The sequence below is a fragment of the Homalodisca vitripennis genome, chromosome 2 (assembly GCF_021130785.1).
Source record: "Homalodisca vitripennis isolate AUS2020 chromosome 2, UT_GWSS_2.1, whole genome shotgun sequence".
Classification (NCBI taxonomy): domain Eukaryota; kingdom Metazoa; phylum Arthropoda; class Insecta; order Hemiptera; family Cicadellidae; genus Homalodisca; species Homalodisca vitripennis.
In genome coordinates, this window is record NC_060208.1 from 48840064 (window position 1) to 48868023 (window position 27960).

At 33.0% G+C, this 27960-nt stretch overlaps 1 protein-coding gene across 3 annotated transcripts in view; it reads left to right on the top strand.

The window, feature by feature from the left end:
- The window catches only part of LOC124353925 (inactive rhomboid protein 1), a 291736-nt gene that overhangs the window by 48274 nt on the left and 215502 nt on the right, over positions 1 to 27960 (top strand). For all 3 annotated transcript variants that reach the window (XM_046803984.1, XM_046803985.1, XM_046803986.1), the window contains one exon: positions 27034 to 27144. The gene's annotated coding sequence lies outside the window, so the exon portion shown is untranslated. The remainder of the gene's footprint in view (positions 1 to 27033; positions 27145 to 27960) is intronic.

Consider the following 27960-nt stretch of genomic DNA (forward strand, 5'->3'; position numbering starts at 1 on the left):
TAACTCATATTTAAATATTGGCATGATCAAAGACAGTAAAGACGTCAAGACTGATCTCTGGGGCATTCCTTAGACGGATGCAGTATGTCTGACCTAGTTATAACTGAAAGCATGCTGGAACTGTTCAAGTACATAACGCCTATTAGAATACTGTTATATTCAGCCTCTATTAACCTTCACAATGTTCCAATACAATTAGTAAAGTATTTTAGGCTTGTATTATATATTATGCTTTTATTATTGATTGTATATTTTATTTTTATTTTCATACTATTGTGTACTAGTTTATTAATGTACTGACGATTTTCAATAGTGTGATTCTGAAACCTCATATGTTTGAGTAAATACCTTTATTAATGAGTAAGATGGACTTGAGAGACAGGTAGATGTTATACGATATTATTGTAGTTTTACCATGAAAACTAAATACTTAACGCTCATATAAAATATATCTTAATATTTTAACGAGTGGATTTGATGTTAATAACTTAAAAACTAATTAATATAATTATTGGCTGAGCATTAGCGAAGCCTGTAACTCGTGAGGCTGGAATAAACTTATTTCTGTAAATCTGTCCTACGCATGATTGAAAACAGAGTGGCCTATAGACTTGAAATTGTACATTAAGTTCCATTTCTATTTGAAGAATACCGAGTTATATTATGGTGCATGTCACTCCATGGGATTTTGCTGAGCGTTAGCGAATATGTTTACGTGGGTATTTCGGGTAACGAGCAATGGCAACGAAAAAATAGTAGAGTAAATTAATTTGTAAAAAGTAAACTCAACAGAGATGTACAATACTCAGAAGATATGACAATGTAGCCTAATTATCGCAACTTAGTAAACTGGCACAGTTTGCCTTTTATTTTCCACGGATATAAACGTTGTTATATGATAGTGTGTGTCGTTCTATGTGTTAGTAATGAAATGAGTTTTGAAACGTTGCATTAAATCTCAGCGAAGACTGTTACGTGACACGTGGTGTAAGTCCTCTCTTACACCTAACCATAAATTAATAAACTATACTATTAGTGTAAAACAAGAGTCGCAATATAGTCTACATTACTATTTTGCATTAAAAAATTATAATCTATATTTATATAAAGTAATAAAATGAAATGAAGGTTCTCTATGAAATTAAAAATAAATAAATAAAATAAAATTTACAAGGAAATTAACAGACATATACGCATCACCATTTATACAAAGCCATCGTCCCATACCCTATGCCACGATATTGTCAACCCGATGAGGCCCAAAACTGATGGTCCTTAAGCAACCCCCGAAACCGCTCCCGACTACGAATACCTACAATATTGTGATACCGATACGGTGTATCGGTGTCTCAAGCTGCCCAATTGTTATTGCAATGAAAATATTAGATACTTTGACACGTTGCACGATTAAGTAGTCATATGGTGAACAAAATTTTGTAGTTTTGTATATCTATCAAACTATTTACATTGACGTATAAGCGCCACACAGTGTTAAAGCTATCCTATCGTTAGATATTGTAATAATGGAATTCCCCCAAAGGCTAATTATAACCGGATACCCTTCACTCCCACTGCGGGATAGCAGGAACCTTCTCGTTAGAGTCTACATGTTCCCATAAACATCTATAATAGTCATTAGAATAAGTTAATGCTTACATACCCTAACTCTCCTAATGTACCAGGGCTGCAACCTCGTGAGTTTAAATTTAGTTGTTGTCAAGCCTCATAACATTTTAAGCTTCGATATCCAATATTTAAGAATACTGTTGAACTACAGAGAGTAATACAGTGGTTTTCTAAACTTTTTCGTGGGTGTACATATATACATGTTATACAGGTAGTCTATATATATATATATATATATATATATATATATATATATATATATATATATATATATATATATATAATACAGATTGCGTAGTAGTTAAGAAGTTTTGTTTTACGATTGTACGTCTCTTAAGAAACTGAAGAGATAGAAAGGATTGATATGAACTGTAACATAGAATAGGCTAAGGGTCGCCGGTAGGTTGCAAGAAATGTGGTGGTGCCGATGATGGTGGGAGGGGAGACTAGGCTGGTGACTGTTGCTATGGTAACACCTTCCCTCCCCTACTCAGCCGTTTGGTAACAGTTTTTTCAGTGGATGCTACAGTCAGATGTATTCAGGGGCGTAGTCGAAGGTGGTTATTGTTTCCGGATAAAGCCCCAAACCGACTTAATAAAAATGTTAGTATTTTAGTCTTAAGAACTTCACAAGATACGTATTTATGTACGTATTATACAGCGTGTATCAAAATGAATGATCTGATTTTAAAACTTAATATCTATTGCTAAAAATGTACTACAAAAATAATATTTATTGCAAAATACTCACAAAATCTTAAAGTTTTAGGTTCATTTTCCAACAGGATGGAGCTCCGCCTCACTGGCACAACAATGTTCGGCAGCTTCTCAACAACACTCTGCCCCACCGTTGGATAGGGCGCACAGGACCTCGAGACAATGCCCTTCATTCTTGGCCTCCAAGATCACTAGACTTGACCCTATGCGACTTTTTCTTGTGGGGATATGTGAAGGAAAAAGTGTTTGTTCCCCCTCTAACTCATGCCATCGAAGAACTAAAGAACAGAATAACTGTCGCAATAAGGTTTGTGAACGCAGATACGTTGTGTAAGGTTTATGAGGAATTTAGCTATCGTCTGGATGTTGTTCGTGCTGCTGCTGGAGGATATATAGAACATTTGTAATAACATACCTAAAACTTTAAGATGTTGTGAGTATTTTGCAATAAATATTATTTTTGTAGTACATTTTTAGCAATAGATATTGAGTTTTAAAATCAGGTCATTCATTTTGATACACGCTGTATTACAGATAATAGTTAAAAATGTACCTATAAAAGCGTTTCATGTTCATTATTGTAAAAATGCTTCATCAGCTAGAAATACTTAAATATTTACAGGTTAGTGTATTATATCTATTAGACTAGCTCACACAAGTATTTTTATTATTTTTACTGTTTTCAGTATATATTTATTGAAAAGAATACGGAACATTGAGTATGTAATACTTTTGCTTTGATATAAAATTATTTAAAATAAGATGTTTATGAAAAAAAGATTAAAAAAATGTATTATATGTTTCTTTATTATAAACTTAAAACATTCTGGAATAACTGTAAACACAAACTAAATTGTAAACGGTATACTGATATGAATATAAGAATCGTTCTTAAATTAATATTTTCATGTAAATTTTCTCTAAACATAAAATCTATCTGAAATAACTAACATGTGATGTTTAAATGGTTGATATGATAAAAACAGCAAAAGTGGCAAAATTCACCTTGGGGCACTTCTTACTGGAATGCAGTATGACCTAGTTAAGGTCACACCACTTAGTTTAAGTCTTTTGGCTTGTATTAAATGCCACTTTAGTAGTTTTTGCTTTCCAGGAAAGAAAATATATGAAACTAAAACTCGTATTTCAATTGTCAGGTGTAAATCATGTAAGAACTAAGATGATACTGATAAGAACTTAAAGCGTTAGAAGTAGAACATTGTAAAGAAGATTATCGATTTCAATATAGAATCTTGAGTTGCACCTGATATAGATTTTACATGATATTAGTGTATGAATACTTCCATTTAAATAAATATACAACGCTCAGATACAACATATTATCTATGCGTAGACTTGAATTTTACTATCCTAAAAGTACTTCTCAAATATTTATACGGGTAATTCATATTTATAACCCAAAAAGTTTGGAACTTCATTTAATACACTAGTTACTCCAATTTTGAAGATAATATTATATTTGGAAATAATGAAAAGGAATTTTAATGTTCCCTACTGAGGGAGGGATACACACTTTGTTTTAGATAACCATTTGTATAATAACCTTTTCAATTAAATTGGAATGGTTATAATATTACAATACTTTTATAAATTTAAATACGAGTACTATTACTTCTTGCAATGATATGAGGGGGCGGTCATGGCGGAGAGGGTGCGATGGCGAGGAGGGTTGTCTAGGACACTTAAAGACGACCTACTTGGATTTCGTCCCAGGCCATTATCTCAGAATGTCTTTTGCGTTAGATGAAAATAATAATTTTTCAATAATCTGGAAATAGATTGAATTCCCTTAAAATATAAAATTGTTTATACGGAGCGCATTATGAAAGAAAATATATTTATATATCCGATTAGTACAAATGGTTGAAATTCTTGAAAATAGTCCCCTCCTACATGAGTAGACTTTCTGAGACGATTTTGCCACGCCTGGAAAGCACCCTGGAACTCCTCGACCGGAATGCCTCTCCGGAACCCTGTAACGTGAGCTTGGATGTTCTCTACCGACTCCCAGTGCTTTCCCTTGAGTTCTCTCTTCAGTCACGCAGAGGCAAGTCAGGGCTGTAAGGAAGCTGGGGCACCATGGAGGTCTTGTTTTGGGTCAGGTAGTTGGTAATAACGAAGGCCGTGTGGCTGGGACATTGTTGTGGTGGAGTTGAAGACTTCTTTAATTCAGACTTGATACGCGCTACACAGTGTTTCAGTCTCTTGAGCACCTCCAGGTAAAACGCTGCGTTAACAGTGCCCAATGCGGTAGAAACTCAAAATGGACTATTCCTCGGACGTTAAAGAAGACAATCAGCATTGTTTTGATGCAAGATTTTTTCTTGCCTTAATTTTTGAGTTTGGGAGAAGATTGTGTGTGCCACTTCCACATTAAATCTCGAAATGCGTTCCTTCTCAAAGGTTTCTTGTAGTATTTGACAAGTTTCCGTTGCATTCTTCCCAAACCGCACACAAAACTTGATCGCGCACTACCTGTCCAGCGAGCACTCCGTCGCTCGTGACACAATTGAAAAATAGATTTCCTACCACACGACACGTCCTACCACACAACACGTCCTACCACACGACACGTCCTACCACTCCTACTGCTTGGATTGAATTGAGACCGAGCACGTTTGGAAGAGCAGAATCCCCACAGTATTATTCCACCGATCCGAGCGCACTGCTATATATAGTCGCGTTATAATAAAATTATGTGCATTATATTGACGAATATTTTGTATAACTTATCCTACACCAAATTTTACACCCAATTTATATATATATATATATATAAGACTTTTAATTCTTACATTATATACACTTTTTGTACCTTTTTGAAAACGACATAAAAGTCGAAATATTAAAGGATTTATATGAAGTCTTTTTCTTCTATTGTTTAAAGAAGCCTCTGAGCATTTATTTTCTGCATACAGTATATATATATATATATATATATATATATATATATATATATATATATATATATATATGTGTGTGTGTGTACGGGAGAAAGGGAATTATATATCGGGTGATATTGTTTATCATTATTATATATTAACTTAATCTTTGTTTACAAATGACTTTGCTCCCCTCAAATTCGCAAAATCCTTGGAACAAGAAGTGTAAATGATTACACTCTCATTTACGGGAAGAATGAGCGTTAATGTTCATCTAGTACAATATCAGTTTTACATTAAAAATTATTATTTTCTACAAAGTGTATAAGTTTAAGATGAACAAATTAAATATTAGTTTGAAATGATGGACTGAAGAAGGTGAAAAAGACTGGGAAGAACTGTAACACAGAACAGGCTGTAGGTCGCTAGTAGGTTGTAGGGGGTGGTGCCGGTGATGGGGGTGGGAGTGGGATAACTAGGCTGGTGACCGTTGCTATGACAACACCTTCCCTCCCCCACTCAGCCGGTTGGTAATAGTCGATGCATGCTGCAGTCAGCTGTACTCAGGGTTGTAGGCAAAGGTAGTTGTTGTTTTGGAATGTAATCGCCCCTTTAATGGTTTTAATTTTATAAAATCAGAAAGTAAGGTTTGAGACTTGTTTATAGGAAGGTTCATGTTTACTATATCATCTAATTAATTACTTATACCAAGGAGATTAATATCTGGTTAGTTTATACCTGTCAGCAGAATCTATACTAGGTGCAGTAAACACTATGACACGTAAAGCTGAAAAACCAATGGATTTCCAGGAATGACGTATCACTAACTGCAAATGTCGAGAAATTGGGGGTAAAATGGTTGGTCGGTAGATCTACCTAACGAATACTGTATAATATGTAGATATATAAAAAAATAGTTTGTCCAAATTCAAATCTCAAAAATATATTTCCATTAGAGATCTTGTACAAAGCTATGACTGTAAACATAATAATAGAATAGTCCTAAATTCATTGTTGGAGTCTGTATTGTCATTTTCATGTAAAACTTAGAATGACAAATTTTATATTCAATGTTAAAAACTTTTTTGTCCCATTTTGTTTACAATATTCGATTTAATATCATTATTTTTTGCCCAATACATTACTTTATACCAAAATACTGTACTGTTCCATTGCTATGGAGCCTTACATGGCGCCGCAGCAGGAAGGTGCAGAGATTATCACATTAAAGAGTAGGCTCTTAAACATAGAATGTTTTAAACAATTATAACGTTATAAAATGAAGCCCATAAATCCAGAGATTGGAACATTTCATTTCAGTCTGTGTGGTCCCATGTATCTCGACAACGGTCTGACCTATAGGCTTGGAATTTTACATGAAGCTTCATTTCTATAAAGGCAACATCGAATTCGATCATGCTCCATGGTATTTGTCTGATCGTAAGTAAACATTTTTACATAATTCTTGTGGATAGCTATGATGGAACGAGAAAATAGTAGAATAAATGTGTAAACAAACTGAGTAATAATACGATATTTTAACATGTGGCATAGTTGACATATGTAGCACACTGATGATAAGTTTCGCTTACGCTAAAGCAATAATAGAAACAAATATTTAAATATTTTGAAGGTAATAAAAGTTTGTTTTAAAACGTTTTAATTTCTCCGAGTTTACTTTTTTACAATTCCTTTTCGTAATGGCACCATTTATTATGAGGCATCATCTATAGCAAGAAACACAAAATTAAAGAATTTAATTACATTTGCTTCATTTTATTTGCTTCTGTTCATAAAGATTGTATTAGACTCTGTAGTTTTTGTTAAGCTATTACATTTTTTCCAAAAAAGGTGAGCTCTCATTAAAATACAAAATACGAGTAAAGTATGTACAACTTATGTATTAATTCATATTTGTGATAGACAAAGCATAACTTTTTCTAACAGAACTTACATTTTATATAGTATACTTGTCTGTTTTAATTCTATTTCTTATAATAGGTATTTCATATGGTATTTTGAATTTCAAAATAACAAATTTTTAAAGCTTTGTAATACTTGATGATGGCAAATAGTCGAGGCCAGTTTGATTAAAGAAACATAAACCGTATACAATCTAGTTTAATTTGTTTATTTGCATACCGTTACTTTTAAGACAAAAAAAACCAAATAATTATTAAGTAGACGAATGAAAAAATCTAATAGGATTGTTCGTTATACACTAAAAACCGTCCATCGATCTTCATTACAATAGTATATTTTTGATTGTCCGTTTAGGAAAATATGTCATATATATATATATACACGCCGTATATACAGTATATATATATATATATATATATATATATATATATATATATATATATGTAATTTCAATAAACAATGAATCACAAAAAGTACGGCCCAACGTGTAGCTACCGAAAATGACGAGCAACGAGAATACTGATTAAATGAACAAACACGTCCAGATGGAAAACGTTAATAATTATTTGGGCTTTAGAACTTAATAATTTTTACCGACATATAAATATGACGTTACTGCAACTGTGCAATATCACGACCATCTGAAATTTTGTGTATCGATTGCGGTGCATTGCATTTCCCTGAGGAACGGGTTTCTAGTCGCATAAATAGACATTCTTTTGGTGACTGTTGTTTGCATGGTTAGTACCAAATGAATTAGTAACAATAACAAATCTTTTTTTATACCGTCACCCATATTCGGAAGAGTTTCATAAAAAAATAAGAAACACAAACGCATCTTTTGCTCTAGCGTCTTTTAATGCAGAAGATGAAAGAACAATAAATAGTCATGGTATTTATAGTTTTATAATTTGCGGACATGTATATCTTGATATTAAAGTATTGTACTCGTATTCTGTGTTTCACTTAGATAGGCATAGACACGTCAGGCATGTGCACTAACAAATACGAGTACGTACTCGCATATGTAGTGGAGAGGGAGTGTGGTTCGTACGCATGCGCTAACCCAAGTTAGTTGGCTCGGTCTGTAACAGGAGTAAGTTATTGGCTTCTAGCTCGTATTTCCTCACTTTCATGATCCGTTTCTGAGCTGTCGTTAAAGGTGATTAAAAACTGCTTCCTCAGTTTTCAGTGTGTGGTATATTAGTGTGTTTCACTTTGTTCAGTTTTTCTAATAAGAGAAACGTTGATAGTGAGTGACGAGTGTTTATTACTTTGTAGTTTAAAACAGCTTTGTGTTTAGTTAGTAGAGAAAAGATATTTTGTTGCAATAATATAATATTCATAGACATTATGAGACAAAATATTTGTGACTTAGACATTGACATTATGTTGGTCAGTCCCGCGCAGAAAATGTTCAATCCTTGAAAAGTTTATGCATTCTCAAAGTGAAATTTCTAATTAATAACTTGATACAAACCACTTAGGGAGATACCTACACGATATATATACACAGCAGTATTTGTAACTCTAAATTAGACAAAAGCTGAAGATGAGAAACATATGAAAGTCCATTGTATTATTAACCAACAAGCCTTATGCGGCTAAAAAGGTTTCAGAATTAATGAAGATAGTTGGCAGTGATATATTAATTAGGTGTTATGCTTTAAAAATGCTAGTTAAAGCATTTTCTGTCAGTAATGTAAGTGCATACCTAGACATGCCATATTATTCCAAGCTCGTAGAAAAGCTTTCTATTAGGAAATGTGATACCATTGTGACACTAAGGAAGGAATTTCTGGATCACTTTGCTGGCTTTGATGATTCATCAAGAGTAGAAGAAATGAAGCTATTTTAAAATCATATCAGTTTAAAAAGAAATTACACATTCTGACCTCTATCTTGAATGGATTGAAGTTAAATATATAAATGAGCACTTAAAAGAATACTTACTACAAAGAATGCTACAAGAATGTAGATCTTCCACTTTACAGTTAAATTTTTAAACGCATTTCGTAGCTTTGGTTTATTAACGAATTTCATTGATACTTTTGATAGTCAATCAAAAAACTGTTACAAATCCACGTTTTTTGTGTAATAAATCTTTTCCGATTAAATGTAATGTGATGACTTCAACAGAATACGACATTTTGGGTGTCAAACTTTAGTTAATAATATATAGCGTTTGCTAAAGACGTAACTGAAGAAACTTAAAATTTGGGGAGGGGGTCGAGCCCCTTGGCCAATATATTTCTGTATTATATTGTATTTCAATAAAACACTTATGTACGAACTTGGTTTTGCTCTTAAACGAAGAAGTATGTAGAACTCCGGTCTAAACCATTTGTAGGATGAGAGAATTGTATTAAGTAAACAAATCACAATTACCAAAATACAGCAGATCTCATTGAACCAGATCCAAATTTGTAGAACTAAACAACAATATATAGACATGTTGTATCTGAATGTCTAAATGGTTTACAAGGATACATTATCTTGTAAAAATATTAATTACAAAACAATTTTAATCGTCGCTTGTGGTCCAGTATTTAAATACTAACAGATAAGAATAATCATAATGTACTGTAATTGGCTTGTAAGATTATTTGTGGTAGAAGGTATGAAGCAAGACGGTTAAAAGTACAGCATACTTTACGGTCTATGTCGTTATCCATCACGGTAGTGGCGTGATGTAAAAGTGCTTCTTGTTGTTCTTATCTTTTTAGCATATCTTGTGTGTCAAACTATACCGTATCACAACAATAGTGGTTACTGAATATGGAGCAAGAGGGTTATATTTGTTCTCTACGTCTCCATAGTGCCATCACCAGTTTGTGGCGTGGTGTAAAAGTGCTTCTTGTTCTTATCGTCTTAGCGTACAACAGTTATGTGTTATGCAGCACCTGCCAGAGAGACAGATCCGTATCAGAACAGTGTGAGCAGGAACACAGTGCTTATCCAGAAAAGCCAAGCCAGTTTACAGATCTCGAATACGGGAACTTGGAGTCTCCAGGTTTCATGTATCATTCGGGATTATACTGGTCAGGTGATGAAGTTTTATACGGCAAGGACCAGTTTCAGATCTGCGCCATCGAATGCTGCTCTGAAGGAGAGACTTTCGATTCAATCGAAAATCCAATATGTACTGCCACAACCTTCCCAGAAGACATTTGACTACGGAACGTACTATGGGATGTTCGAGTCATTAATAGTACTACTCTTATGTGTGACAGAAATAACATGAATGGTGTTAAATATGAAGCACTCGATGGGCGCATCGTGTCGGAGTACAAAACTGTCTTGACAAAAGATTTATATTACCTTGATATATGTGATTACTGTGTGAATTGGAAGTTTGGAATGCCTTTTATTTTTACAATAGAACGTTATGGTATAAATAATTTAGAAATTAGTACAATGCCTTTTTGTGTTGTTCTTATCTCGATCCTCCTGCTTTTACTTTCCACTACCATTCTCATTGTAGTTATCAAAAATTTGGTACAGGAATGGCAAACAAGGACTTTAAGAGAAAAGCACATAATGAACTATTTAGCAGCTCAAGCTTTACTTGATTTTTTCTCTGTCATATATATCTATCTCGAGAGAAAATTAAATCTAGTATTCATTCAGTTCAGCCTTCTGGCCATATCAAGCTGGATATTTGTGATGTGTTTAGATCTGTGGTTTGATGCGAGGCGACCGTTACAGCAGAGAACAATCCAGCAATCACATAACAGTTGGGTGCAATACACACTCTACTCCATACTCGGCTGGGGAGTCCCGACGTTCTTCTGCACCGTGACATCTGGTGTGGGAGTAGAACCCTTCGTCACTGATTCCTGCCCGATACCCAGGCTTAGACGAGACGCTTGCTTCTTCAACAGAGACAGAACTGCACAACTATTCCTTTACATTCCCGTGGATGTCATGATGCAACTGGACGTTTTAATGATAGTATCATTGAAGTTCAACATAACTAAGCACTTATTTCAAGCCGTAGATGTCACCTCTGAAACTATTCCAAAAATACGCTCAGTCAACAAAGAAAAGTAAAGTATACTGTCGGATAGCGATTTTCCTCATGGTATTACACTGGTTCTATATGCTTCTTCTTAAGCAGAACAGAGCATTAACGGACACATTCGGTCTAACAGCATTTGCAATGTTACTCTCCATCCCATCCTTCCTAGGTTTAATGGTGTTATTTTACTTATGATTTAAAACAAGAGACCTTGATAAAGTAGAGAATATAAATGTGGGGAATAACTTAATGACTGTAATATGGAAAATACTACTCGGTGTTGTTCGGTTTAAACTTTCTATCTGAAGGCTTTGTCTAGAATTAATTTACCCTAGATAAATTATTCTACATACAAATTGAGGGACAGGAGGGAGTTATGGGACACATACATAAAGAGCCTGACAGAGAACAAAAGATTAAAAATACACAAAACAAAAAAAACCTCAAGGAAGTTAACAAAGAACATGAAATGTAAGACACGAAGAGTTACCAGCATACCCGAAGCATTTTTCGTCACCCATATTTTCATAACAGTTTAATCCAAAAATAACGATTAGCAGTAAAGTAATCCATGAAAACTGAATTTTATACTGAATATTATTTGTTTCCTATGCGGAAACAAATTTAGTGTTTGAATTTGGGTTGTAAAATCTATTACTAATTATATATTTTTAATCTATTAAATGTTATATTTTATATCATTATTTAGTTTAGTTAGGCTACCATTTTCTAACTAAAATATACGTATTGTTAATATAATAAATACTATTCCTCAAGAGAGAATATAAATGTTCGAGATAAAAACACAATACATTTGAAATTGATATTACGGGTTTTGCACCCATATTGGTCACGTGACCAATATTCGCATTACAATGGAGATGTTTTATTGACCTATTCATTCTAACAGCCGTATCGTGGAAGCAGGTGGAAGAATTCACATAAGACTTTAAGGCTGACTTTCAGACTTCGGGAGCTTTAGTAGGAAGAGACTTTCAGATAAAACAACATCAGATAAGTCGACACTTTCTGTTATTGTAGGCTCTGGAAAACTCTAGGAGGCTGTACTTTGCAAGTTGCACACTTTTCTCTGTTTTTATTTCAGCTCATACGAGACGATGCCTTAATAATAATTATTTTATAGGTTTTTAAAAAGCTAACTGAATTGAAATATTATATTTTGCAACAGGCCTATTAACCATACTTATGTAGTTTATTTTAAATTTATTTACTGAAGCTAATAAATACTGCACAATTAAGCTTTGCAATATTATTGACCAAAACGTTAGAGCACTTATTGACAAGTTAGAAACTAAGAACTTTAAAAACATTCAAAGCTACGCAGTTCTTAGAATATAACCAATGAACACTAAATAATTAATGATGTTTTATAATATATTGTAAATTTAGTGGAGAGTGTTATTAAATTAAATACATTTGGTAATTAATATAAGTAAGTGTAAATGTATGTAAACAAATGTTAAAAAATAAGGGTGTACGATAATACTCATTTAATTACCGAAATTCATCTTTGGGTCAAACATCATCATATGCTCAAACTAGTGGGAAGGCCTAACTAAATTAGGAATTCTGCAATAATAATTAGACAGTCATATTAAAATACATTTATTTTATTTTTCAACCTTAATAAATATTTAAAATTCTAAAAAGGTATATATCTTGCGATAGTTAGGAACCTAAAACGAAGGTCACATTGACCTGAAACGTCTATGATTTATGGAGGTACTAATAGTGAAACTAAAAGTGCAATTTTTCACTACCCAGAAATTAAATGAAAAGATTTAAGAGATCTAAAGACATTATTGAAAAATAAACAACTATAAAATGATCATAAAAACTTGAATGTAATAATATTTTAGTACTATGAACTGTTTTGAAGTAAACTAAGCATGAAGTTCATAAATTCTTTTAAAGTGTGTTGGGGCAGATAAAGTGATAGAACAATGTTTGGCTTAATTCTGGATGTTGCAGCACTCAAAACGAAGGTATTTCATGAACTGGTATTCTATAATATAAAGGTCTTATTCCGATACTCAGGATATACCTAATATCATGAGAGGATTTAAAATAATTCAGGAACACTCTGTAAATTAATAGTTGGGATATAATCCTATATTATTGAGATAAAGTTCATAGCATCCCATTATGTTTAAGTTAAGAGCAAGGAGAGACATTATTCTCGACTCAGGACATCAACAACGTATGAACCTTGAGCTGCTGCATTTCATCAAGGATCATACCACCAAGACCAGTAGAAACGAATCCTGAAGTGCACAGTTTCCTAAGTAGCAGATAGAAATCAGAGGTTACCGTGCCCGGGGGCTTCCCCTAGTTTTGTAATCACTCCAGTATCACCAATAACACATGACATTTCCGTCAGCAGATCCAATTTCCGGTCTCTACTCCCAATCCTCCCCTCACCGCTCTATAATATTGTCAGATACGTCCACTGGTGTTGACATCTCCACCCTTCTTTCTCTAAATGTGGAGTATATTTACTAGACTACTTTACTTTTATATCTAAGACATTCTCTCAAATGTATAAATATACAGTATAAATCCTCCAAAGATGTTAAAGTAAACATTCATACTTATGTAGGCTACATTTTTGTGAAAACATGTTTATAAATATTAGAAGAACTTGTATAAATTAAAATACTTGTTTAGTTCTAATCTATTTATTTAAAAATTGTATTCACCCATTCATTTAGGACAATCCTAAAATAATTGAAATTATATTATACGTCAAATAAACTTATAAATTAACGTATTTAATCAATTTTAACACGTTCTTACACCACTGCAAACTGTTGGTATAATTGAATCAATATATTTTTATGTTTGAAAATAATTTTAATCGTTTATTTATGAGTAAAAGGATGAATGAAAAGAAAACGATTACACCGGTCTCGCAAAACGACTCCTTATAAATATCAATTTGTTGTTGCATTGAATCTGTGAGATTTCGTGTATTAAAAGTAGAATCCCTAAGTGTTGCAAAATATAACATTGTTTAAAGACTGTTGAATAAAATTACAATAAGTACTAGCGTTTACCCACGGCGTCACACACAATTCCTCCGCATTCCATGTATTTGATTGAATATTTCCAACTATTTCAGTAAAACAGGGACTACTTTAGACCAATGTGAAGAAACCGAAAGTTGAAGTTCTTAGCTTTCTCAGTGAAAGTATTTATGATATAATACGATGGATTGAAAAATGGATGCACTGTCCTTCGGGGATTTTATGATATTAAACTATTACATTTAGTGTCTGGTGTATTGCTTTGTGATTCCAGTTGCGGTTACCCACGGCTTTACTCGTGTATGAGCACTTCTGGTTCGAGTTTATATTTATGGCCAATGCAATTTACTCCTGTCAGTATATTTTGCTCCATAGTTACCTTGTTTCCCGACCTTGTTTTTCTTGTTACATACACATACACAGATTTGAGAAGCCAACATACATCGATAGACAACTGTGATGAGTTTTATAATTTTCTTTAAATTTATAGTAAAGCCTAGAAAGTAATTTTATTTTTTATCTGCATTCCATGCAATACATACTTAATATTTGCTAAATTGTGCAGTTAAAAATATATTTTCGCTACAAAATTTAATTTTATTACCTAGATGTTTTCGTACTCTGTGCTCAACAACGATTGCTGAAAAGGTTGAAATAAGAAAGGTTGCTATTATCTAGCTTAATTTATGCTTTAACACTATAAATGCAAAAAGCATTGAAAATAGTGCTTAAATTAATAAAAAAATATGGATATGTTGTCATAGACAACGTAAGGGTTTCCGAAAAAGAATGAAGAAAAAGGAACGGCCTAAAGAACTATTCAAGATAACTTGACGATTTAAACGTCAAATTGAATTTGAAATAGCTAAGTTTTGTTTTACGTGTAACATGAAGAGAAACGTTGACATGGGCATGCGCAGAACAGCTGCACGTTGGCAGTTCGCTATTGTGACTAACACGCATGGCGCCAGTCGCTTACGACGCAACAGAAGGCTTTTTTTTGGCTTTGCAGAAATGAAATAGAATTTTGGTGTGCGGCGTCAGTTTAGAATTACGTATGTATTGACGTCAATATTTGCCAGGTGATAAAGCAATTCGTCGCTGGTTTAACTAGTTTAACATTCAACTGGCCGGCCAAAAACAAGTGAGGACAAAATTGAAGAAATCCGACAATCTTGCATCAGAAGCCTCAGAAAGTCGATAGTCCGAAGTTTTCAATTTACCAAAATCGACAGTCCACGACGTTCTTCATAACTACTGAGACTTCATGCCTAATAAAATTCCGTTTAATGTCCTTTCAACACACTCCCTGTGTCACGAAACTGGTCAAACCGGCGACGAAAAATATTTATTTAAATTGAATAAAACTACGTATTGTAAGAGCGTATAAGAAAAGGCTATTGTGATGTTCACTTCAGAAATTACTTTGAAATATATTTGAAATAATTTGAGAATACAGTAATAAATTAACCTGAGAAATCAATGAAACTGAAAATAAATATTGTTCCAAGCAATTTGAAGCTGTCAAGATGACTGAAGTGTAATGGAAAGTGATAAATTAGTTGACTGAGGGATGTGTGAAAACTGCGCCTAGAACTTTGAATTATAAAGCAAGGTTTAATAAAATTTATTAGAACCGGAATTGGTAGAGATGATAAACACAAAATTTATCGTAGGTTAATCTGAAGTCATAGATAATCGAATAGGGTTACATACCCAACAGTCTTTAACGCGTCGCCCACACAAAGTGAAATAAATTCAGTTATACAAAAGAGTAAAATATCTTCTGATTTTAAAATATTTACGTCAAGGCTGTCGCTAAACAAATTTATCCCGTTTAACGCATATAATTAAGAGTGTTTGAATTATGTATTTGCAGAAAAAGTTAAACTCAGCGTTCGGGCCATTATAAAGTTCGTTCCGATTCATAAAAATGACAAGGAGTGCCACAAGACTCAGCTTTGTGGGTAATACCTCTTTTCATAAAAATGATTTACTTTGAAAGAGATTACAGGCACTTCGACTGCGTTGGCATTTGACACATTACTTCGTTTGCATTATTTTACTCTGGGCTATTAAACAGGATTCGGAAATTTAAGGGGCATATTATATGCAATTATAATGGTAGTCAGTATTAATAAAACAAAGAATGCAATATTTTATACTAATCATAGCAGTTATTAGACGGAATTAAAAACAAAAACATAACTAGACTTGCTCTGCTGGTATTTGTTATTGCAGAAGTGTTGAGTAAGTAAGCTATTTTCATGATCTTGGTATTTATTTCTAATAAACATGTCATCGGAATATCATACAAAAATTATCCTAAAGAAGTTAAAATCTTGCATCAGAATATTCAATATCTGAAATAAATTACCATCAGCAACATATGTCACGATTATCTAATGAAAAGTTAATATTACGCGTTAGTTCACTCAAGAATGCAATGTGCTGTTCGGATGGTAAAGAACGGTCAAGAATAACATGGATGGATAGGAAAAAACTCAACATTATTTTGTCAAAATTATTGTAAAGAGAAATAGAAGAGACTCGTTCTTTCCATTATCTTGCCTAATAAACATACTACCAATACAACAAAACCACTGTTTTAAAGTGTGGAAAACATTTGATAACATTAGTAGCATCACACAAACAGTTAATTTTAAGTCATAACGTCTTTTGAATTCCCAAAGAAATAAATCACTATTTATAGATTCTTAAAGTGCTTTGGACCAAATTATTTGAAAGAATTGCCTGTAAGTAAAAACCTGTTCCAATATCAGAGCATTTGTTCAAAATTGTAGAAGTTAATTATTTTCCAATAGAATAGAATAGAATATATTAGAATAGAATATATTTATTGTCTTTAAGCCTTGTGAGCAATGGACATTGTCAATAATAAACAAATGGCATTATAATGAGATAAGAAAAATAAACAAACAGAGATTGTCCTACTGAGCCACCAACAACAGCAACATGATCCATTATAAAGTCAGAACATATTATTTAACATTCAGATACGAAACATACAAGAGCCACAATAAAATTTATAGTAAATAACAAATAACAAGGATGCTTAAAAATAACAATAGAATGGCTGATGTGGAGTTATTAGGGAGTAAAAAAAAAACAAATAAATAATTAACAATAATTATAAAACACTATAAAATAAATAACAAGATAAAATTTAGATTAAAAAAACATTATTAATTAGGCCTATTTAAAACTTACAGTCTACGTTATTACAATTCAGGTACTCATTGATTGAATAAATTGATGGAAATACAGACATCAGAACAGCGTTCTAATTTTAAATATTCTAATAACAATTAATTTACAAGGCTGAGCACCCTATTAGTTCCGAGATAAATATTTGAGTTACACTATCTTTTCATTTGTAGAATTATACTAATAACAATAATTATTGTAGTCTATACATAGTCGAGGTCTCTTAAAGCTCCCACACATACCCCGTTACACAAAATTTTGTACGAGGGAGGAACAGGGGTTCTTCACTTCGAAATAAAAAAGAAACGTACTTATATGTTCGTTGGCGTAATTAATGGCCTCTAAAATACAGTAGTTGCCTTATTTTTGTGGTCCGAATATAATAATTTTTACTTTTACAATAACTTAAAAAAGTATTTATGACACGTTTTGACCAAACAGCAATGGTCACAGTGTGTCTCCTGACTTAGGTTGTACTCACTGATATAGACTGACATGGATTTTGGCTAATGAAAAAAGTCGTCAATTAGTTCCATTTAGATAAGAAAACTCCTTTCCTTAAAATTGGATGGTTTGTAACGAAGATAATGAATTACTATGGTAAAATTACCTCAAATATAGTCTTTAAACTTCAATGCATAACAACATTTACCTTCTAAAAATTTGTTATTTACAAATTTTATAAATATTAATTTATAATTTATATATTAATAAATATATAGTTAATTTTATATTAATTAGTAGAAAAATGTCTCGGTGTAAAGTATCAGGGTTTATGTAGGAGGGAGTGAACAGAGGGAAAGTAGGTATTTTAAACTGTTTTCTTTGTAAAAATTTTAGAACCATAAGGTGGAATACAAAACAAATCATCTAACGAAAACATTGTAGAATACAAAATTACCTTACAATACATTTGGAACAATAAAGGTTTGATAAAGTTTTGTTTTGTTACAAACAGTTATGGATACATGGAAGGAATAAAATAATATTAAAAAATTTGGTAGTAAGAAATACTATCAAGTCGTAGTTCTCATTTAAAGTGTTTGTATTGAGTTGACGAATGATTTTAATGAATATAATTTCCATGAATAGGTTTTGATTTTTATACGCACATTTGCCTCATTATCCTCGAACACAAAACGTATGTAATTATACTGTATTACAATACAGTAACTATACGACTAACTTCAGCAATATTGTAATATTAGAACTTCCTCAAAGATTTAGGAGGAAAGTAGTTTGCTGTTGTGGAAACCCGACTTCTGATAAAGTCCTGCACATTGTTACGTACAAAGAACAAAGTAATACTCAATTTAATCATGATAACCCAATTTTATGCAAGTTTTATGAATGATTTCTTACGATTAGCACTTGAAATTGTTGTTAAACTTGGAAAAAGTTCAATTGGAAAAACTGTAAATTCGGAAAGGGCAAGTTAAGCAGACTAACCGAGCCACTGCCACGCTGACGCCGCAAGATCCGGATAAACTGATATATGGGGAGGAGTTGGATTATACGTTTATAGAGGACACGGCTCTGAACATTAATTACTGCTTAGGTCTTGGCCATCTCATATTCTATGTGAATAATGGACTCTCATTAATACATTAATTGATTTAAATAGTCCTCTAAATGAAATACTTTCTGTTATTTAATTTTCCTCAAATCGTTATCTTTATTTAGATGTTTTGTTAAATTTATCTACCGTTATGATTTATTTACTTCTACTTTTGAAAATCAGTCAGACAAATATAAAGAATGCAAAATAAACTAATTAAGGACATTAAAATACTAGTCTCGCATAATGTAAATATCGTTTTATAAAAATATTTAGTTTTATTTTATTGTAGCCCATATTGTGTTCTACGTTTCTGACACTATAGATAGTACTACCTAGAACATCTCTAAATAGTTTTGAAACATTAACTATATTCAAGAGTTATACTGTTATTATTAAAATAATTCAGATAAAGATATTCATCTTGATCACTATTTGTTTCACATCATCTCAACATACATTTTAAAAATTGTTCTTTATTTCGGAGTAGGGAGAGTTTTCTTTAAAAAGGTGGATGGATATATTTCAAATTTTCATCGTCTGTAGTATCTTATTACTCGATACCGACCACAATACCAGTATCAATCATCTTGACAGGCAATTATCGATGGTATTTTGTTTTGCCTGGTTGGCAGGAGTTGATCGTTTACAAAGGCAGTTGAGTGGGTAATCTTTTCGCTTTGTCATCAGAGAAATCTGATGCATGGTATAATCGGTTGCGGCTGAAAATACTAAAATTATTAAACAGAACTACTAAGAAAACCTGACATAATGTGAATTTGAAACATAGCTTGCCCCATGTGTTGTTATAGCTATGGTATATCACAAATCTTTTGGTATGATTCGTTTATTCTCTTTATTGGCTGAGCATTAGCAAAGCCTATCACACGAGGGCTGGAATAATTCATATCAATCTATCTTTCTGCACGATATCTCGAAAACGAACTGTCCTATAGACTTTCAATTTTGCATGAAATTTCATTTATATGAGTTTGATGATGGTGCAGGCTGAGCGTAGTTGAAGCCTGTCACTCAGTAGTTTGACGAAACTTAACTTTTTCGACTTGACATTTTTCATTGAACCGTAGGGAAGCCCGTTACGCGACAAGTGGCGTGACGTGATCCTATTTTTTTTTATTTCGTACTGTGCTTGTAACATTTATAAGTTTTTTTGTAAGATTGCTGTAGCTCAGTTAGTAATTTAGGTGTTTTAAGAAAGTTTGGTACGATATGGTCCGATGAACTAGTTTCGATATCCATAAAAATTATGGAATTTTCCACATATAAAAAATCAGTTTTAATGATTTCAAGACTTAAGAATAGCGAACGTCTCATCAATATCTTCAAAATGATAAGCATAAATGACTGCAATCCTAAAGAATCACCTCTGGCCTAAAGAGGTTAGCTATTTGGCCTACAAGTGATAAGCAGAATTCCTCTTTATAACTCAACCTTTAACATTTTCTTTTATAGCATCGCTGCATAGATATGAATAATTTATTACAGCAATGAAATGTCGAGGTGTTACTGGAACAATATGATATCCTAATCTATCACATACGTCACCCCTTGATCGTTTATCACAAGCACCTCCTATAACGATAAAATATAATATCCTTATTATTCTTACCTCCTCTAACATCGTTTTCTCACGAAAATATTCTGCACAATAGCAGTATCGTGAAGTTATAGTTTACCATGAATCTGTGCTTTCCTTCTACGAACTTACCTTTAAAAACTTTTGTAAAGACAAGAATATTAGGCCTAATCTCAAAACTGTTCCTCCAAGTCAGTCATCACTTAACACCTCATAATTCCCAGAAGGTTTCAATATTGGTTTACGCTGCCATTAGCACATATACAGGGCACGGCAAAATCTGTGTGTCCTTTAAATCTAGGCAACCTAATGGATGTCTAGAAGTCGAGATATTTTGGTTTAAGGGGTAGTCTACAGGTCTAGTTTAATGCGGAGGATAACTATTGGAGAGGGCAGGGCTATATAGAGTTTTTTCAATTCTAAACTGAGATAGTATTGATTAACCCGGTCTCTCCTGCCCGCTTTGTCTGGAGGAAGCTGGAACAGAACTTCGAAGAAGAGGTTTAGCTTCTTTTCTCCGAAGACTGAAATAAAGGCCTATATTCCTCATCATGGGATTTCGACAGAATGTGCCCCCTACCTCCATCTTACTCATTCTAAGCATCCTGTCACACTGGGAGCATCACAAATCTTTTCAGGATTAAGTACAATGAGGAATGTCCTCGTCTTCGTGTGAAATGTCATATGTGAAAAAAAAAACACCTCGTTACCAGTACAGGATTCGCACCTTGCACCGCAAACAACGCAGGTATTTTACTCACACTTACTAACAAAACATCAGCGTCTTTGTCGCTTTGTGCATCAGACAATAACGAACTGTCCTAAGTCAAATGTGTCTGTCAACTGTACTAAAATCTAATTCTGAACTAAAACCAAAGCGCTGAGAAATAAAGAAGTAGTCATGGCATCTCACACTGTTTCATGGTGCCTGTGGAGGTCTGTGGCAGTTTAGTACTACATACACAACAGTTCCTAAATACATATGATAGTCTGTACAAACATTCTGATAAGTTGTAACTATACTTACCGTACATCTAGTTGTAGACATATTCTTAAGTAGCCAATATAGGTAACAGAATGTAAGACAGCCAGGTAACTGTAGTTCTTTAATTTCGACTCGACAGATAGTCAACACAGTCAGTAACGTAACATCAATATATGTCATGGAGTTTATTATCGAATAATATGGTAAGTAACTCCCCAAAGGAGAGATTTACATGCTAACTGTGAAGAGTATGAGTGCTACCGAATAAAAGTTGTGAGGGGTAGGCGGCAAACATATAGTCCCAAGTCCTATTCACAGGTGAATTGTAAGATACTTATAAACTAATTATAATCATACTTTTAATTACAGTTTTATAACCATATTTTCACAACAAATTAATAATTTGTAATTAGTAAATATTTGCTTATTCACTAACATCTGAAATTGAAATGTTAACAGGTTACAAGTTAACTTAATTTAAAATATACGAATTCGGCAACATTACTGATATCTAGATGTCTGCTTTGCTCTATATTAGTCTATTTATTTTTCAGTAAATAAAGTAGTGATTAATTTAAATTAAATAATATTTACTTGCTTTATTTAAATTATACTAAAAAGATAAGTTATAAAGTAATAAAAACTGAAATAAACATCTCTGAGCATTGCCATATTTTTAAACTCAGCGTTATTTCAGAATATTGTGCGCTATTGTTAGTTTGTTAACATTTGTTACCGTTTTAAAAGTAGCTAATTAGGTGACATTGTAACTGTGTAATTGTTACTTTCCTAAAAAGGATACCGTTGCTTAATTTACGATTTTATAACATTAAAAACATATTTAAGAACAAAAGCGGGAGCTACATCCAAAACAGCAACCAGCTGGTTGCAGTACCGACTGAAGTACACTGTTACCAACTGGCTGAGAGAGTGAGGGGAGATGTTGCCATAGCAACGGTCATCAGTCTAGTTGCCCCCTCTCTACACCAGCCAACACACATACAGCCTACTCTGTGTTACAGTTCATCTCAGTCTTTTTCACCCTCTCTAGTTCACAGAGAGACACAATTTACAATGAATTGTTATTTGATACTATAAAACTGTTTTAAATTAATTACGGTTACATTTTTGGACAAATATTTTTTGATTCAATTTGGCTTCAGTATAACGCTTGATAACAGATAGAAGCTTATACGACAATATAAAGAATATGCTAAATTGCAAATCTGGTGACTATTAAATACCTAATTAATTACGTTAAATATTAAATTAATATAGTTACCAGTTGGTAACGTGAAACACTGGTACGCCCTAGTACTGGAGGATATAATCTATTGTATCTTAATTCTTTGAAATAAATGCATACATAACAAATTGTAATAACAAAAGGTAAGTGAAAAAGTCAACAAATACGTACATAAATATAAGAAATTCGTACAGATCATATTTTAATAAAAGATCTCGAAAAATCAACAAATTTAAAAGAAATATAAAATAACAAAAGCCATAGTATTGAAAAAAGATTATGTTTCTTTAACACAGAATATATGCTGGAATAATGGGCCGGGGCGAAAGCCAAGTAGGTCGTCCTTAAGTGCCCTAGACAACCCTCTCCCCACCACCACTGTCTCATATCGCAGCGAGATGTAAGATATCCTCGTATTTGTACAAATATTCTGACGATTTTCTTCTCCTATAGACCGTTATTTATTCGAAATACCTCGTAAACGTTTGAATTAATATGTCGATATAGCTTTAACTCCATTTGAACCAAAACGCTTCTTTCCAGAAAGATAATTGTATTTGCCTCAGTAAGAAATATGTAAATTACTAATTATCAATAGTTTTGTCTATAAGCCATACGTACAGTTTTAAATTATATAAATTCATAAAAATATGCTACACTATGTATATAAACAAAAATACACTATATTAATGGATATCATACTATTTTGTTGCAGTAAACAATTTCTATTTAGCGCAATATGCCGATAAAATTTTTATTTAAAAATAAATAAGAATAAAGATAAAAGTCCTTACGAATTGCAAAGTTTATTTTTTATATTAGTAATATATGTACATTTTACTGTAAAATTTCATACAGAAGCAATATTCCAAGTTTTACTGTAAAGATCTGTTGAAGACTAGTACTTAATTTATATTTTGAAAGTGACGATCATCTCTCAGTGCAGTACTCACTAGTAACTAAGAGCGCGATTCGGAAAGAATACATTTTGGATTTTTAAAGGAGAATTGAATCCCTTCTACTTCAGTACGGCATTTTGTATAGAAAAAAGAAAAAGAGAAGGTCACCCATACACATTTGACCAGTATGGATTCTGGATATTGCAGAATCCCACCACCGAACTTTGTGAATTGGTTAGTTTCACACTGTAAATGTTTATCTTCTGGCCCACTCTGTTCTGACATAGGTCTGACTCTCTGATACTTGCTATATAACACATAACTTGTTGTAAGTAAGAAGGCAATAACAAGAAGCACTTTACACCACGCCACAAACTGACCCTGGACCTAACATAAATAATAAACAGACAATTTTAAATGTTTGCTATCATCCTAGATGTAACCAACAGAAGATATCACCATCTAGGCTATACTGTTACTCAAGGAAATAAAAGTTTTGTGACGGGGTAAACACTAATATGTACTACATCAGCGCAGACATTATTCAGAACTGAACTGCTTCGTATTTCTTCAAGAGGATGCCTACTTAAGCCGACAGAGGACTTCTATTACCTGCCAATCGGTTGAGCATCACCGACGCTGTATTACCTTTCTTTATATTTCTTGGTTTTCAGGATCCCCTCGACATCTCAAAACATGTCTATCAGAAACCATATCCTATATCAATCTCGAGTACCCTCTTGCGTTTAACACTACCTTGTTCACATGCCCGTCAATTGTAACGACGATCTATAAATAATACAATCAACACAAATTCTTCATGGCAAAAGTACTTATGAAGTCATAAATACAAATAATTTTCTTTTAATAATTAAATAAATAATATGAATATATTCATTAAATTGGTATAAACGGCTATAGCCTGATTTTAATTTCAATGAACATTGAATAAAAAAAATTACTTGCTTCGCCGGGGACTCAAAGTCTCATATACTTAAATTTTGAATTATGGTAGTTTTAGATTCTGGTGGACATTATCAAAGAAAATGTAAAAAAATCTTCCGGAAACTGCGTCACCAGGGTGATTACAATGAATAGATATCCATGAAATCTATAACTATTCATTTATTATCTTCCTGAAGTAGAATGCAAAATGATTGAACTGCAATTGAAAACAGCTCGCTGTGTACTCAAACCTTTGGGTATAACGTTGTGAATGTTGTACCCAAAAAGATTGGCAGTCCGAACATAACTTCCTTTGGTGTGATAAAAAACAAACAAAGGAATGACATCGGAAAAAAACTTCTTCGAAATCCGAACATTCAAATCGTTATTCGTGAAGCTGCATGTTAGTCAGATACTCTTAATAATATCACGAAAATTCAGGGATAATCGTGGATAGCGTAATACAGGGTTTATTGTATGGAATATTAGTGTCTGAGATAGGGGACATTGCTATATCCAACTTCAATAGCTGTTAAGCTTACTCGTATTTATTATCAGTTAACGTATGTTCGGAAGCATTTATATAATAAATTAGATTCAATTACAAGTAGTGACTGGTGTTTATGTTGTTTATTTTAATGTAGCTCTTAACATTTTGATTCCATTAAAAGTGTAGCCAGAGATCCCAGTAGATTGCTCACCTACATTACACGGAATAACGCATAGGAATAATTACTACGTAGTTATAATAATTCATACTAACTCATAGATGATCCATAACAAACTATTAGATTGTCCAATGTCAGGTGTCTACTCAACCTGTTTTTAATATTTATTTAATTATTAACTGTAGAAAAATGCTGTACTAATAAACAAATGTACAAGTTTATTTACAAATAAGTGAGTTCCAATCCCCTGAATAAAAAATAGTTGATTAGGGCCCATTTGCTAAAGTACGAACTGCAATAAATTATTTTATATATAAAAAGGTTTAAGAACGTAATAACAAGTGATCTTTTATCCTCATTATTATCCTAGCAAACGCCACATTTAAGAGATAATATAATTTGAATGATAACTTTGTTAAATATAATATTAATTGTTATGGTATTGTGAATTTGTTGTAAACGTAAAGAGGCTGACTGAACACTGAAGTGCGGTAAAAGTAAAATTTAATGAATGTTATATATCTAATAGGGTTTTTTTATAAATTCATTGTGCTTACGTGTTTATGTAGTTCTGAAACGGTAATTTCTATGAGTAGTAAGAGAATATTCGTTCTGTTTAGGATGGACAGAGGTGTGGTGGCTGGGGAGGTGACCCGTCTTTCGTTATGATGCAGTTCTGAATCGTTAATATCTATGAGTAGTAAGAGAATATTCGTTCTGTTTAGGATGGACAGAGGTGTGGTGGCTGGGGAGGTGACCCGTCTTTCGTTATGATGCAGTTCTGAATCGTTAATATCTATGAGTAGTAAGAGAATATTCGTTCTGTTTAGGATGGACAGAGGTGTGGTGGCTGGGGAGGTGACCCGTCTTTCGTTATGATGCAGTTCTGAATCGTTAATATCTATGAGTAGTAAGAGAATATTCGTTCTGTTTAGGATGGAGAGAGGTGTGGTGGCTGGGGAGGTGACCCGTCTTTCGTTATGATGCAGTTCTGAATCGTCAATAACTATGAGTAGTAAGAGAATGTTTGTTCTGTTTAGGATGGAGAGAGGTGTGGTGGCTGGTGAGGTGACCCGTCTTTCGTTATGATGCAGTTCTGAATCGTTAATATCTATGAGTAGTAAGAGAATATTCGTTCTGTTTAGGATGGACAGAGGTGTGGTGGCTGGGGAGGTGACCCGTCTTTCGTTATGATGCAGTTCTGAATCGTCAATAACTATGAGTAGTAAGAGAATGTTTGTTCTGTTTAGGATGGAGAGAGGTGTGGTGGCTGGTGAGGTGACCCGTCTTTCGTTATGATGCAGTTCTGAAACGGTAATTTCTATGAGTAGTAAGAGAATATTCGTTCTGTTTAGGATGGAGAGAGGTGTGGTGGCTGGGGAGGTGACCCGTCTTTCGTTATGATGCAGTTCTGAAACGGTAATTTCTATGAGTAGTAAGAGAATGTTTGTTCTGTTTAGGATGGAGGGAGGTGTGGTGGCTGGGGAGGTGACCCGTCTTTCGTTATGATGCAGTTATGAAACGGTAATTTCTATGAGTAGTAAGATAATATTCGTTCTGTTTAGGATAGAGAGAGGTGTGGTGGCTGGGGAGGTGACCCTTCTTTCGTTATGATGCAGTTCTGAATCGTCAATAACTATGAGTAGTAAGAGAATGTTTGTTCTGTTCAGGATGGAGGGAGGTGCGGTGGCTGGGGAGATGACCTGGCTGCTGTGATGACGTAGCTCCACCACGGATCAGTCTGACTGCGTGGCCTGGACGAACATCAATAGCCGGCACAGGTATAACAAAATAATTGGATCTGGCAAAAATAGCTATTTATATAAGGGCAATCCAGCTCTTTAAATTTAAATTTCGAGTGCCTTAACGTTACATTTAACATGACCTGATTAGAAATCTTACGCTTTAGTAGCTCATTTTAAAATTGTATGCTTACAAACAAAACAAAATGCAGCTATATATCTTTACATTTATTTCCATTTTTCAGTGAAAACTAGTTTGCAATCTTTCATAAATGTATTAATTATAAACTACCACTCTTAATAAAATTTATGATAATGTTAATATATATATATATATATATATATATATATATATATTTTTTTTTTTTTTTTTTTTTCTATAAACATTGAATCACAAAAAGTACTTGCTCCGCCGGGACTCGAACCCGGATCTCTCACTTGCCGGGTGAATGTGCTACCATACATTATATATATATATAACATATATATATACATGACTTTTGTTCAAAATATTAAAAAAACACAAAAGCAATTCTTTGTAAAAGAACATTGTACTCGTACATATCGATACGAATTTTCATCAGTAAAATTGGACCTTACTGATAAAACCTTACCATTATATTAGACGTGTTTTTTAATGAAATATATTGATTTGTATATTAAGCGTATCATATTCAACATTGAGATAGTAATATAATTAATAGAACATTTGTTAGACATGATTTATTTATTGTATAGTAAATTTTGATGATTTTACAAAAGTTTATATAATTAAAACTATACTGACATATGTTGATCATATAAATCTATAGGGATAGTACTGAATTAAACTGTCATTGGTTTTTGGTGATAAAA